Genomic DNA, 11,954 nt, shown 5'->3' on the forward strand with positions numbered 1-11,954 from the left:
TCCCATAGAAACCCATATTAACTCTGGTTCCCATAGAAACCCACATTAACTCTGGTTCCCATAGCCAACCCATATTAACTCTGGTTCCCATAGAAACCCATATTAACTCTGGTTCCCATAGCCAACCCATATTAACTCTGGTTCCCATAGAAACCCATATTAACTCTGGTTCCCATAGAAACCCATATTAACCCTGGTTCCCATAGGAACCCATATTAACTCTGATTTCCATAGCCAACCCATATTAACTCTGGTTCCCATAGAAACCCATATTAACTCTGGTTCCCACCGAAACCCATATTAACTCTGGTTCCCATAGCAACCCATATTAACCCTGGTTCCCATTGCCAACCCATATTAACTCTGGTTCCCATAGCAACCCATATTAACTCTGGTTCCCATGGCCAACACATATTAACTCTGGTTCCCATAGAAACCCATATTAACTCTGGTTCCCATAGCCAACCCATATTAACTCTGGTTCCCATAGAAACCCATATTAACTCTGGTTCCCATAGCCAACCCATATTAACTCTGGTTCCCATAGAAACCCATATTAACTCTGGTTCCCATAGAAACCCATATTAACTCTGGTTCCCATAGAAACCCATATTAACTCTGGTTCCCATAGCAACCCATATTAATTATGGTACCTATAGCAACCCATATTAACTCTGGCTCCCATAGAAACCCATATTAACTCTGGCTCCCACAGAAAGCCATATTAACTCTGGTTCCCATAGCAACCCATATTAACTCTGGTTCCCATAGCCAACCCATATTAACTCTGGTTCCCTTAGAAACCCATATTAACTCTGGTTCCCATAGCAACCCATATTAACTCTGGTTCCCATAGCCAACCCATATTAACTCTGGTTCCCATAGAAACCCATATTAACTCTGGTTCCCATAGAAACCCATATTAACGCTGGTTCCCATAGCAACCCATATTATCTCTGGTTCCCATAGAAACCCATATTAACTCTGGTTCCCATAGCAACCCATATTAACTCTGGTTCCCATAGCCAACCCATATGAACTCTGGTTCCCATAGAAACCCATATTAACTCTGGTTCCCATAGCCAACCCATATTAACTCTGGTTCCCATAGAAACCCATATTAACTCTGGTTCCCATACATTCCATTGTACTTTTCTATTGTTTTGTTTCTGACTGATAGGTCCTGTGAGGGGCACTTGTTTCGAAACATCTCCTCCACATAACAGAGAATACATTCCAAATGACACCCCATCTCCTAGTGGATTACTTGTGATCAGAGCCCTATGGTCCCTGGTCAAAAGTAGTGCACAATATAGAGAATGGGGTGCCATTTGGGACACAAGCACACAGAGAGAGTTCTTGCGGTCTGACTAAATGAAGTCTCTGGGTAATTTACTGGGTTGTAGTGCGAGGCTGAGGTTTGGCACTGGGCTAATAATGTGGATGTGTCTACGGGTTGCCTCCTTGAGCCCCGGAGAGCACATCCTGTTTGTCCTGCTGGTTGTCTGTATGTCTCTCCCTGCACTTCCTGTTTGTCCTGCTGATTGTCTGTATCTCTCTCCCTGCACTTCCTGTTTGTCCTGCTGGTTGCCTGTAAGTCTCTCCCCCCTCTCTCTCTGTCTCTCTCTCCCCCCTCCTCTCCCCTCTCTCTCTCCATCTCTCTCTCCCCCCTCTCCCCCACTCTTCTCTCCATCTCTCCCCCCCTCTCTCTCTCCCCTCTCCTTTCCCTCCCCTCTCCCTCTCCCTCTCCCCTCTCTCTCGCTCTCCATCTCTCTCTCCCCCCTCCTCTCTCTCTCTCTCTCTCTCCATCTCTCCCCCCTCCTCTCTCTCTCTCTCTCCATCTTTCCCCCCTCCTCTCTCTCTCCCTCTCCATCTCCATCTGGTTCTGCTGCAGCTCCCAGTCTGGAAGTCATTTTTCCAAATAGTCCTTCTATATACAGGTAACTGCCAAAATAAAGGAAACACCAACACCAAGTGTCTTCATAGGGAGATGGCCCACCAGCAGCTAGAACAGCTTCCGTGCACCTTAGCATTCAATCTACAAGTGTCTGGAACTCTATTGGAGGGATGTGACACCATTCTTCAACTAGAAGTCCCATCACTTGGTGGTTTGTTGATGGTGGTGGAAAACACTGTCGCCACTCCAGAATCTCCCATACGTGTTCAATTGGGTTCTTGTGGCTACGAGATGGCATATGGTTTACATCATTTTCATGTTCATCAAACCATTCAGTGACCTGTGGGTGGGGGCATTATCACCCTATGGGGGCATAGCCATCGTAGCCAAAATAATGGCCTAACCAGCATTATGGGATACATGGGATGTTAATTGCTTACTTATCTCAGGAACCACACTTATGTGGAAGCACCTGCTTTCGATATACTCTCGATATATTCCCGAGTGGCGCAGGGGTCTAAGGCACTGCATCTCAGCGCTTGAGGCGTCACTACAGACACCTTGGTTTGATTCCAGGCTATATCTTAACTGGCCGTGATTGGGAGTCCCATAAGGCGGCGCACAATTGGCCGGGCATCATCCGGGTTTGGCTGGTGTAGGCTGTCATTGTAATTAAGAATTTGTTCTTAACTGATTTGCCAGGTTAAATAAAGGTTACATTTTTTTTTTTTTTTTATTTAAAAAAAATGTACTCAAGTGTTTCCTTTATTTTGGCAGTTACCTGGACACAGTGCATTCGGAAAGTATTCAGACCCCTTCCCTTTGTCCACATGTTGTTACATTACAGACTTATTCTAAAATGGATTAAATACATGTGTTTCATCATCAATCCACAAACAATACCCCATAATGACAAAGCGAAAACAGGTTTTAATAATTTTTTGCAATGTTAGTACAAATAAAAAACAGAAATACCTTATTTACATAAGTATTCAAACCCTTCGCTATGAGACTCGAAAATGAGCTCAGGTACATCTTGTTTCCACTGAATATATTTTATGTTTTTACAACTTTAAAAAATAAAATTAATTGGACATGATTTGGAAAGGCACACACCTGTCTATATAAGGTCCCACAGTTGGCAGTGCATGTCAGAGCAAAAAACAAGCCATGAGGTCGAAGGAATTGTCCGTCGAGCTCCAAGACAGGATTGTGTTGAGTCACAGATCTGGAGAAGGGTACCAAAAAAGTTCTGCAACATTGAAAGTTCTCAAGAACAAAGTGGCTTCAATCATTCTTATTAAATGGATGAAGTTTGGAACCACCAAGACTCTTCCTAGAGCTGGCCGCCCGGCCAAACTGAGCAATCGGGGAGAAGAGCCTTGGTCAGGGAGGTGACCAAGAACCTTTGATGGTCATTCTGACAGAGTTCTGGAGTTCCTCTGTGGAGATGGGAGAACCTTCCAGAAGGATAACCATCTTCGGCCTGAATGTCAAGCATCACGTTTGGAGGAAACCTGTCACCATCCCTACGCAAAGTACAGAGAGATCCTTGATGAAAATTTTATGAAAGTTATGAATACATTCCAGAGGCTGTGTGTGTGTGCGTGTGTGCGTGTGTGTGTGCGTGCGTGCGGGCGGTACCAGTCCAAAGTCTCATCCAAGGGTTGTTCTTTATTTGTACTATTTTCTATATTGTAGAATAATAGTGAAGACATCACAACTATGAAATAACACATATGGAGTCATGTAGTAACCAAAAAAAGTCTTAAACAAATCAAAATATATTTTATATTTGAGCTTCTTCAAAGTAGCCACCCTTTGCCTTGACGACAGCTCTGCACACTCTTGGAATTCTCTCAACCAGCTTCATGAGGTAGTCACCTGAAATGCATTTAAATTAACAGGTGTGCCTTGTTAAAAGTTAATTTATGGAATTTCTTTCCTTCTCAATGTGTTTGAGCCAATCAGTTGTGTTGTGACAAGGTAGGGGTGGTATACAGAAGATAGTGCTATTTAGTAAAAGACCAAGTCCATATTATGGCAAGAACAGTTCAAATAAGCAAAGACAAACGACAGTCCATCAATACTTTAAGACATGAAGGTCAGTCAATACGGAAAAATGGTTGAATTACTGCAAAGAAACCACTACAAAAGGACACCAATAATAAGAAGAGACTTGCTTGGGCCAAGAAACACAAGCAATGGACATTAGACCGGTAGAAATCTGTCCTTTGGTCTGATGAGTCCAAATTTGAGATTTTTGGTTCCAACAGCCGTGTCTTTGTGAGACACGGAGTAGGTGAACAGATGATCTCCGCATGTGTGGTTCCCACCGTGAAGGATGGAGGAGGAGGTGTGATGGTGCCTTGCGGGTGACACTGTCAGTGATTTATTTATAATTCAAGGCACACTTAACCAGCATGGCTACCACAGCATTCTGCAGCGATACGCCATCCCATCTGGTTTGCGCTTAGTGGGACTATCATCTGTTTTTCAACAGGACAATGATGACACCTCCAAGCTGTGTAAGGGCTATTTGACCAAGAAGGAGAGTAATGGAGTGCTCCATTAGATGACCTGCCTTCCACAATCACCTGACCTCAACCCAATTGAGATGACTTGGGATGAGTTGGACCACAGAGTGAAGGAAAAGCATCCAACAAGTGCTCAGCATATGTGGGAACTCCTTCAAGACTGTTGAAAAAGCATTCCAGGTGAAGCTGGTTGAGAGAATGCCAAGAGTGTGCAAAGCTGTCGTCAAGGCAAAAGGTGGCTACTTTGAAGAATATGAAATATATCAAATATTTTGATTTTGTTTTACACTATTTTGGTTACTACATGATTCCATATGTGTTATTTCATAGTTTTTGATGTCTTCACTATTATTCTACAATGTATAAAATAATACAAATAAAGGGAAAACCCTGGAATGGGTAGGTGTCCAAACTTTTGACTGGTACTGTATATATATCATTTGTATTTATTTATCAAATATTCTGTATATTAACCAGATGTATTGCAGTGACTACAGGGAAAAACAGACAAAGGCCATAGAAACGGGCTCACTGACACTTCAATCTGTCTCTTATACACATTTAATTGTTCGGTCACTACTACCACCTGTGAGTTGAATTGATACACAACTCTCACTCACGGGTGCAACAAAATTGTTGTATTTTTCAAGGCGTGCTTTAAAACATTGTAATAAATCAGAAACAACAACACTGTGCACCCACTAGTGGTCAAAAGGTTTTTGGCGCTCCAGATTTACCGTACTTACTGCATTCCCTGGAGTCGAATTACGCTCCCATTTGGAAACCAATGAAACCAAGGTTTCATTGGAACTGACGGTAATCATTCACCAGTTACATCTAAAATCTCCCAGAGTGCATTGCGAAATGCAGCAATTTACTGTAAATAATGAATATGTTACATTGCTGTTATTTTTATTGTATATGAAAAACAAGATTTTAGCCCCAAGCAACAGTACCATATCTTTGGAGCACCAAAAACCTTTTGACCACTAGTGGTATTGGTATTATTGTTTCTGGCTCATTGTCATATTTTAAGGCGTGCCTTGTAAAAAGCAACCATTTTATGGGGCCTGTGAATAAGAGTTTGGGTATCAATGCAATTTATAGGTGGTATTAGTGCCCCAAAGATGAAATGCCTATGGTCAGCCTGGAGAGGTAGCACATTTACCATGTCCTTGGTGTGTTTTGCCTGTCGTCACTGCAAGTTTGGAAGCCTTTGTTAAGGCCTCTCGAAGTGCAGGTGATTCATACCTATTCAGTGTATATACAGTATATAATTGATATCCATCATGTGAACAGGTTTTATCCTCCTATCTCCCTCCCTTTAATAGGACACATGTTCTGCTCTTTCTGGGCATCATTATTTTTTAACCTTTATTTAACTAGGCAAGTCAGTTAAGAACTAATTCTTATGTTCAATGACGGCCTAGGAACAGTGGGTTAACTGGCCTAGGAACAGTGGGTTAACTGCCTTGTTCAGGGGGCAGAACGAAAAGATCTTTACCTTGTCAGCTCGAGAATTTGATCTTGCAACCTTTCAGTTATTAGTCCAACCGCTTTAACCACTAGACTACCTGCCGCCTCTGATAATAATAGCCTATAGTATATCATATTTGGTTGTTTCAATTATGTTGTTTATTGAGCTACACCCAGAACGAAATGTTACTAGCCTTAGCCCAAGAAGTCTGACTGTGACGACATAATGTTAGGTTATTGAGTCCTAATATATAAAGAAAACAATGAAACAAAACCCACCTGTGATTTGTTTATAATAGGTTATAAACAATAATGTTCTACAAAAACGCCATAGAAGCTCTCTCTTTATTTATTCTCAACATCAAGCTGATGCAGTTCTATGAACATGTGATACTAGTTATCCATTTGCATCAGTATCCTAGAGCCCCCTCGGACTGCTGTTCATTGCGGATGTATACAACCCGTATTGTCTGAGTGCCGTGCCTGGTCCGTTAATGACGCAAGCCCGACTGGCGACAGTCAGTCTAGAAGTTTGACATTTTCACAGTTTACAGCAACTGCTGTGGAACTTAACAATACTTCCAATTTTAAGCGCATCCATTTCGAGAAAGATCCTCTCGAACCATATTTGTCGGGACTCTGATGGATCGTGTCCAGAGCGTAGTGTGGAAAAGTAGTCAGGAGACCTGTCACACTGGTTGAATCAATGTTGTTTCCACTCATTTCAATGAAATGAAATTGAACCAACGTGGAATATACGTTTAATTGACGTCTGTGCAGAGTGGGCCGTGACTCAAGGTACCTACATCCAACCCGCTCACGGAGAAGCGCTAAGCACGCAGTGAATGTGTGTTTCTATCATCCCCAGTATCAAACAGTTCACAAATATTTCTGGTCCTTCCTCATCCCTCTTTTGCGTAGAAACAAGGCTATTTAAGATTCAAATTGGGTACAGAAGTACACTGACTAATAAACTGACTAGGCTAAACCAATCCTTTCAGACACTTGTAGAATACATGAGAAAGCACATTGAAGCTGTTCTGGTGGTTCGTGGTGGCCCAACCCCCTATTAAGACTCTTTATGTTGGTGTTCCCTTCGTTTTTGCAGTTACCTGTATACCATATACATAGAGCGGTAAGAGTACCGGGTTTATCTTCTGGATTCAGGTTCACTCAAACATCGTTTTAAGCTTTGTTTTAATATTGAAAGTCACGGCTGATTTCTTGCATTTATATCGATTTGTTCTCCTTAAATATGATGTATTCGTTTCAGTGTCTGAATTTCTTTAATCAAACCGTTTGCCGACAGCTCCCGAGATCCAGGCATAAAAACTACAATCTGTCCTGAATTAGCATAGTTCGCATGTGCGCCGAGCTATATCCTGTCCCCGGTTTTCCTTGGCAAAAGTAGTTGGCTAGCTGAACTATGCTCGTTTTCGTCCTCATTGCCTAACTTCATAAATACTCCACCCTCAACTTCCAAACCCATTTGCTAGTTATACAATAATTTAACTAAGAAATTCACTTGAAAATGTGTTGTTTTTATTGAACAGTCATGACTGGTTCGAGCTATCTGTCACTCGTGTCATAAGACAAAAGTGGCAAATTATTTTATTTATGTTTTTATTCAACTAGGCAAGCCAGTTAAACAAGAACAAATTCTTATTTACTATGATGGCCGAACCAAGATGACACTGGGCCAATTGTGTGCCACCACTACGGGACTCCCAATCACAGCCTGTTGTGATACAGCAGAGGATTGAACCAGGGTGTCTGTAATGACTCCTGTAGCACTGAGATGCAGTGCCTTAGACCGCTGTGATACAGCCTGGATTTGAACCAGGGTGTCTGTAGTGAGATGCAGTGCCTTAGACCGCTGGATTTGAACCAGGGTGTCTCTAGTGACGCCTCTAGCACTGAGATGCAAAGCCTTAGACCGCTGTGATACAGCCTGGATTTGAACCAGGGTGTCTGTAGTGAGATGCAGTGCCTTAGACCGCTGCACCACACAGGAAGGAGCCTAAGTGTTAAGGATTCAAGTTCAGTTTTGAGATTCACAGGCGTTGCTGGACGTTTCTAGTCGTTTGACTCAATAGGACATGTAGTGATTTTGACAACACAGCCAGATACAGTGCATGACCAAAAGTATGTGGACACCTGCTCATCGAACATCTCATTCCAAAATCATGGGCATTAATATGGAGTTGGTCCCCCCCTTTTGCTGCTATAACAGCCTCTACTCTTCTGGGAAGGCTTTCCACTAGATGTTGGAACATTGCTGCGGGGACTTGCTTCCATTCAGCCACAAGCATTAGTGAGGTCGGGCACTGATGTTGGGTGATTAGGCCTGGCTCACAGTCGGCTTTCCAATTCATCCCAAAGGTGTTTGATGGGGGTTGAGTTCAGGCTCTGTGCAGGCCAGTCAAGTTCTTCAACACCGATCTCGACAAACTATTTCTGTATGGACCTCGCTTTGTGCACGCGGGCATTGTCATGCTGAAACAGGAAAGGGCCTTCCCCCAAACTGTTGCCACAAAGTTGGAAGCACAGAATTGTCTAGAATGTCATTGTATGCTGTAGTGTTAAGATTCCCTTCATTGGAATTAAGGGGCCAAACCCGAACCATGAAAAACAGCCCCAGCTTTGTGTGGCCTACCACTTTGCGGCTGTGACGTTGTTGCTCCTAGACGTTTCCACTTCACAATAACAGCACTTACAGTTGACCGGGGGCAGCTCTAGCAGGGCAGAAATTTGATCTAACTGACTTGTTGGAAAGGTGGCATCCTATGACAGTTTCAACATTGAGAGTCACTGAGATCTTCTACTGCCAATGTTTAGTCTATGGAGATGACATGGCTGCGTGCTCGATTGTATACACCTGTCAGCAACAGGGTGTGGCTGAAATAGCGGAATCCACTCATTTTAGGGGGTGTCCACATACTTTTGTAAATATAGAGTATGTACATTCCTGTACCCTTTAACCTTCTTAGTTGTTGATTAAATCTGACTTTATCGATTGACAATAGAAAACTCAATGAAAATAGAAACTCTACAGGAGGCCAATGGCTACAATGAATGACTAAATAACTTCTTTGTCTAGTTAAATAAAGGTAAAATAAATAAAAAATTACTGTAAAGAAAACACTGCATTTTTGAGAATTTTCTTTTTTTACAGGAGGATTCCAATTACACTTAAATAGCCATATTTGACCCATAATGCAATGCAATCTACAACATTAATTCTATGGTACCCATTTAAGGTATTTTTACTGTTGAAATGAAAGTGTTTCCAGTGCACACATGCTGTGGTGCTCTCTAGCCAACACCTTCTATTTATTTTACCTTTATTTAACTGGGCAAGTCGGTTAAGAAGAAAAACGTATTTTAAATGACGGCCTAGGAACAGTGGGTTAACTGGTCTAGGAACAGTGGGTTAACTGGTCTAGGAACAGTGGGTTAACTGGTCTAGGAACAGTGGGTTAACTGGTCTAGGAACAGTGGGTTAACTGGTCTAGGAACAGTGGGTTAACTGGTCTAGGAACAGTGGGTTAACTGGTCTAGGAACAGTGGGTTAACTGGTCTAGGAACAGTGGGTTAACTGGTCTAGGAACAGTGGGTTTAACTGATCTAGGAACAGTGGGTTAACTGGTCTAGGAACAGTGGGTTAACTGGTCTAGGAACAGTGGGTTAACTGGTCTAGGCACAGTGGGTTAACTGATCTAGGAACAGTGGGTTAACTGGTCTAGGAACAGTGGGTTAACTGATCTAGGAACAGTGGGTTAACTGGTCTAGGAACAGTGGGTTAACTGGTCTAGGAACAGTGAGTTTAACTGATCTAGGAACAGTAGGTTAACTGGTCTAGGAACAGTGGGTTAACTGGTCTAGGAACAGTGGGTTTAACTGATCTAGGAACAGTGGGTTAACTGGTCTAGGAACAGTGGGTTTAACTGATCTAGGAACAGTAGGTTAACTGGTCTAGGAACAGTGGGTTAACTGGTCTAGGAACAGTGGGTTTAACTGATCTAGGAACAGTGGGTTAACTGGTCTAGGAACAGTGGGTTAACTGGTCTAGGAACAGTGGGTTAACTGGTCTAGGAACAGTGGGTTAACTGGTCTAGGAACAGTGGGTTAACTGGTCTAGGAACAGTGGGTTAACTGGTCTAGGAACAGTGGGTTAACTGGTCTAGGAACAGTGGGTTAACTGGCCTAGGAACAGTGGGTTAACTGGTCTAGGAACAGTGGGTTAACTGGTCTAGGAACAGTGGGTTAACTGGTCTAGGAACAGTGGGTTAACTGGTCTAGGAACAGTGGGTTAACTGTTCTAGGAACAGTGGGTTAACTGATCTAGGAACAGTGGGTTAACTGGTCTAGGAACAGTGGGTTAACTGGTCTAGGAACAGTGGGTTTACTGGTCTAGGAACAGTGGGTTTACTGGTCTAGGAACAGTGGGTTAACTGGTCTAGGAACAGTGGGTTAACTGGTCTAGGAACAGTGGGTTAATTGCCTTGTTCAGGGGCAGAACAACAGATTGTTTTACCTTGTCAGCTCAGGGATTCGATCTTGCAACCCTTTGGCTACTAGTCCAACACTCTAACCACTAGGCTACCTGCCTCTAACCACTAGGCTACCTGCCTCTAACCACTAGGCTACCTGCCTCTAACCACTAGGCTACCTGCCTCTAACCACTAGGCTACGTGCCTCTAACCACTAGGCTACCTGCCTCTAACCACTAGGCTACATGCCTCTAACCACTAGGCTACGTGCCTCTAACCACTAGGCTACCTGCCTCTAACCACTAGGCTACATGCCTCTAACCACTAGGCTACCTGCCTCTAACCACTAGGCTACCTGCCTCTAACCACTAGGCTACGTGCCTCTAACCACTAGGCTACATGCCTCTAACCACTAGGCTACATGCCTTGACCCACTAGGCTACCTGCCTCTAACCACTAGGCTACATGCCTCTAACCACTAGGCTACGTGCCTCTAACCACTAGGCTACCTGCCTCGAACCACTAGGCTACCTGCCTCTAACCACTAGGCTACCTGCCTCTAACCACTAGGCTACATGCCTCTAACCACTAGGCTACATGCCTTGACCCACTAGGCTACCTGCCTCTAAGCACTAGGCTACATGCCTTGACCCACTAGGCTACCTGCCTCTAACCACTAGGCTACCTGCCTCTAACCACTAGGCTACATGCCTCTAACCACTAGGCTACATGCCTCTAACCACTAGGCTACATGCCTCGAACCACTAGGCTACCTGCCTCTAAGCACTAGGCTACATGCCTTGACCCACTAGGCTACCTGCCTCTAACCACTAGGCTACCTGCCTCTAACCACTAGGCTACATGCCTCTAACCACTAGGCTACATGCCTTGACCCACTAGGCTACCTGCCTCTAACCACTAGGCTACCTGCCTCTAACCACTAGGCTACATGCCTCTAACCACTAGGCTACGTGCCTCTAACCACTAGGCTACCTGCCTCTAACCACTAGGCTACCTGCCTCTAACCACTAGGCTACCTGCCTCTAACCACTAGGCTACATGCCTCTAACCACTAGGCTACATGCCTTGACCCACTAGGCTACCTGCCTCTAAGCACTAGGCTACATGCCTTGACCCACTAGGCTACCTGCCTCTAACCACTAGGCTACCTGCCTCTAACCACTAGGCTACATGCCTCTAACCACTAGGCTACATGCCTCTAACCACTAGGCTACATGCCTCGAACCACTAGGCTACCTGCCTCTAAGCACTAGGCTACATGCCTTGACCCACTAGGCTACCTGCCTCTAACCACTAGGCTACCTGCCTCTAACCACTAGGCTACATGCCTCTAACCACTAGGCTACATGCCTTGACCCACTAGGCTACCTGCCTCTAACCACTAGGCTACCTGCCTCTAACCACTAGGCTACATGCCTCTAACCACTAGGCTACATGCCTCTAACCACTAGGCTACATGCCTCGAACCACTAGGCTACCTGCCTCTAAGCACTAGGCTACATGCCTTGACCCACTAGGCTACCTGCCTCT

At 44.1% G+C, this 11,954-nt stretch overlaps 1 long non-coding RNA gene across 1 annotated transcript; it reads right to left on the bottom strand.

Annotated features, from left to right (window-relative positions):
• Positions 1–2,807: 2,807 nt before the first annotated feature.
• Positions 2,808–8,659, bottom strand: LOC149970329 (uncharacterized). Its single transcript, XR_016493186.1, has 2 exons — positions 6,190–8,659; positions 2,808–3,426 (listed from the first exon to the last, which is right to left on the bottom strand). It is a non-coding gene; the product is annotated as an uncharacterized LOC149970329 (long non-coding RNA).
• Positions 8,660–11,954: the final 3,295 nt, after the last annotated feature.

This window comes from Oncorhynchus mykiss, chromosome 29 (genome assembly GCF_057628025.1).
Source record: "Oncorhynchus mykiss isolate SJ-2025 chromosome 29, ASM5762802v1, whole genome shotgun sequence".
Classification (NCBI taxonomy): domain Eukaryota; kingdom Metazoa; phylum Chordata; class Actinopteri; order Salmoniformes; family Salmonidae; genus Oncorhynchus; species Oncorhynchus mykiss.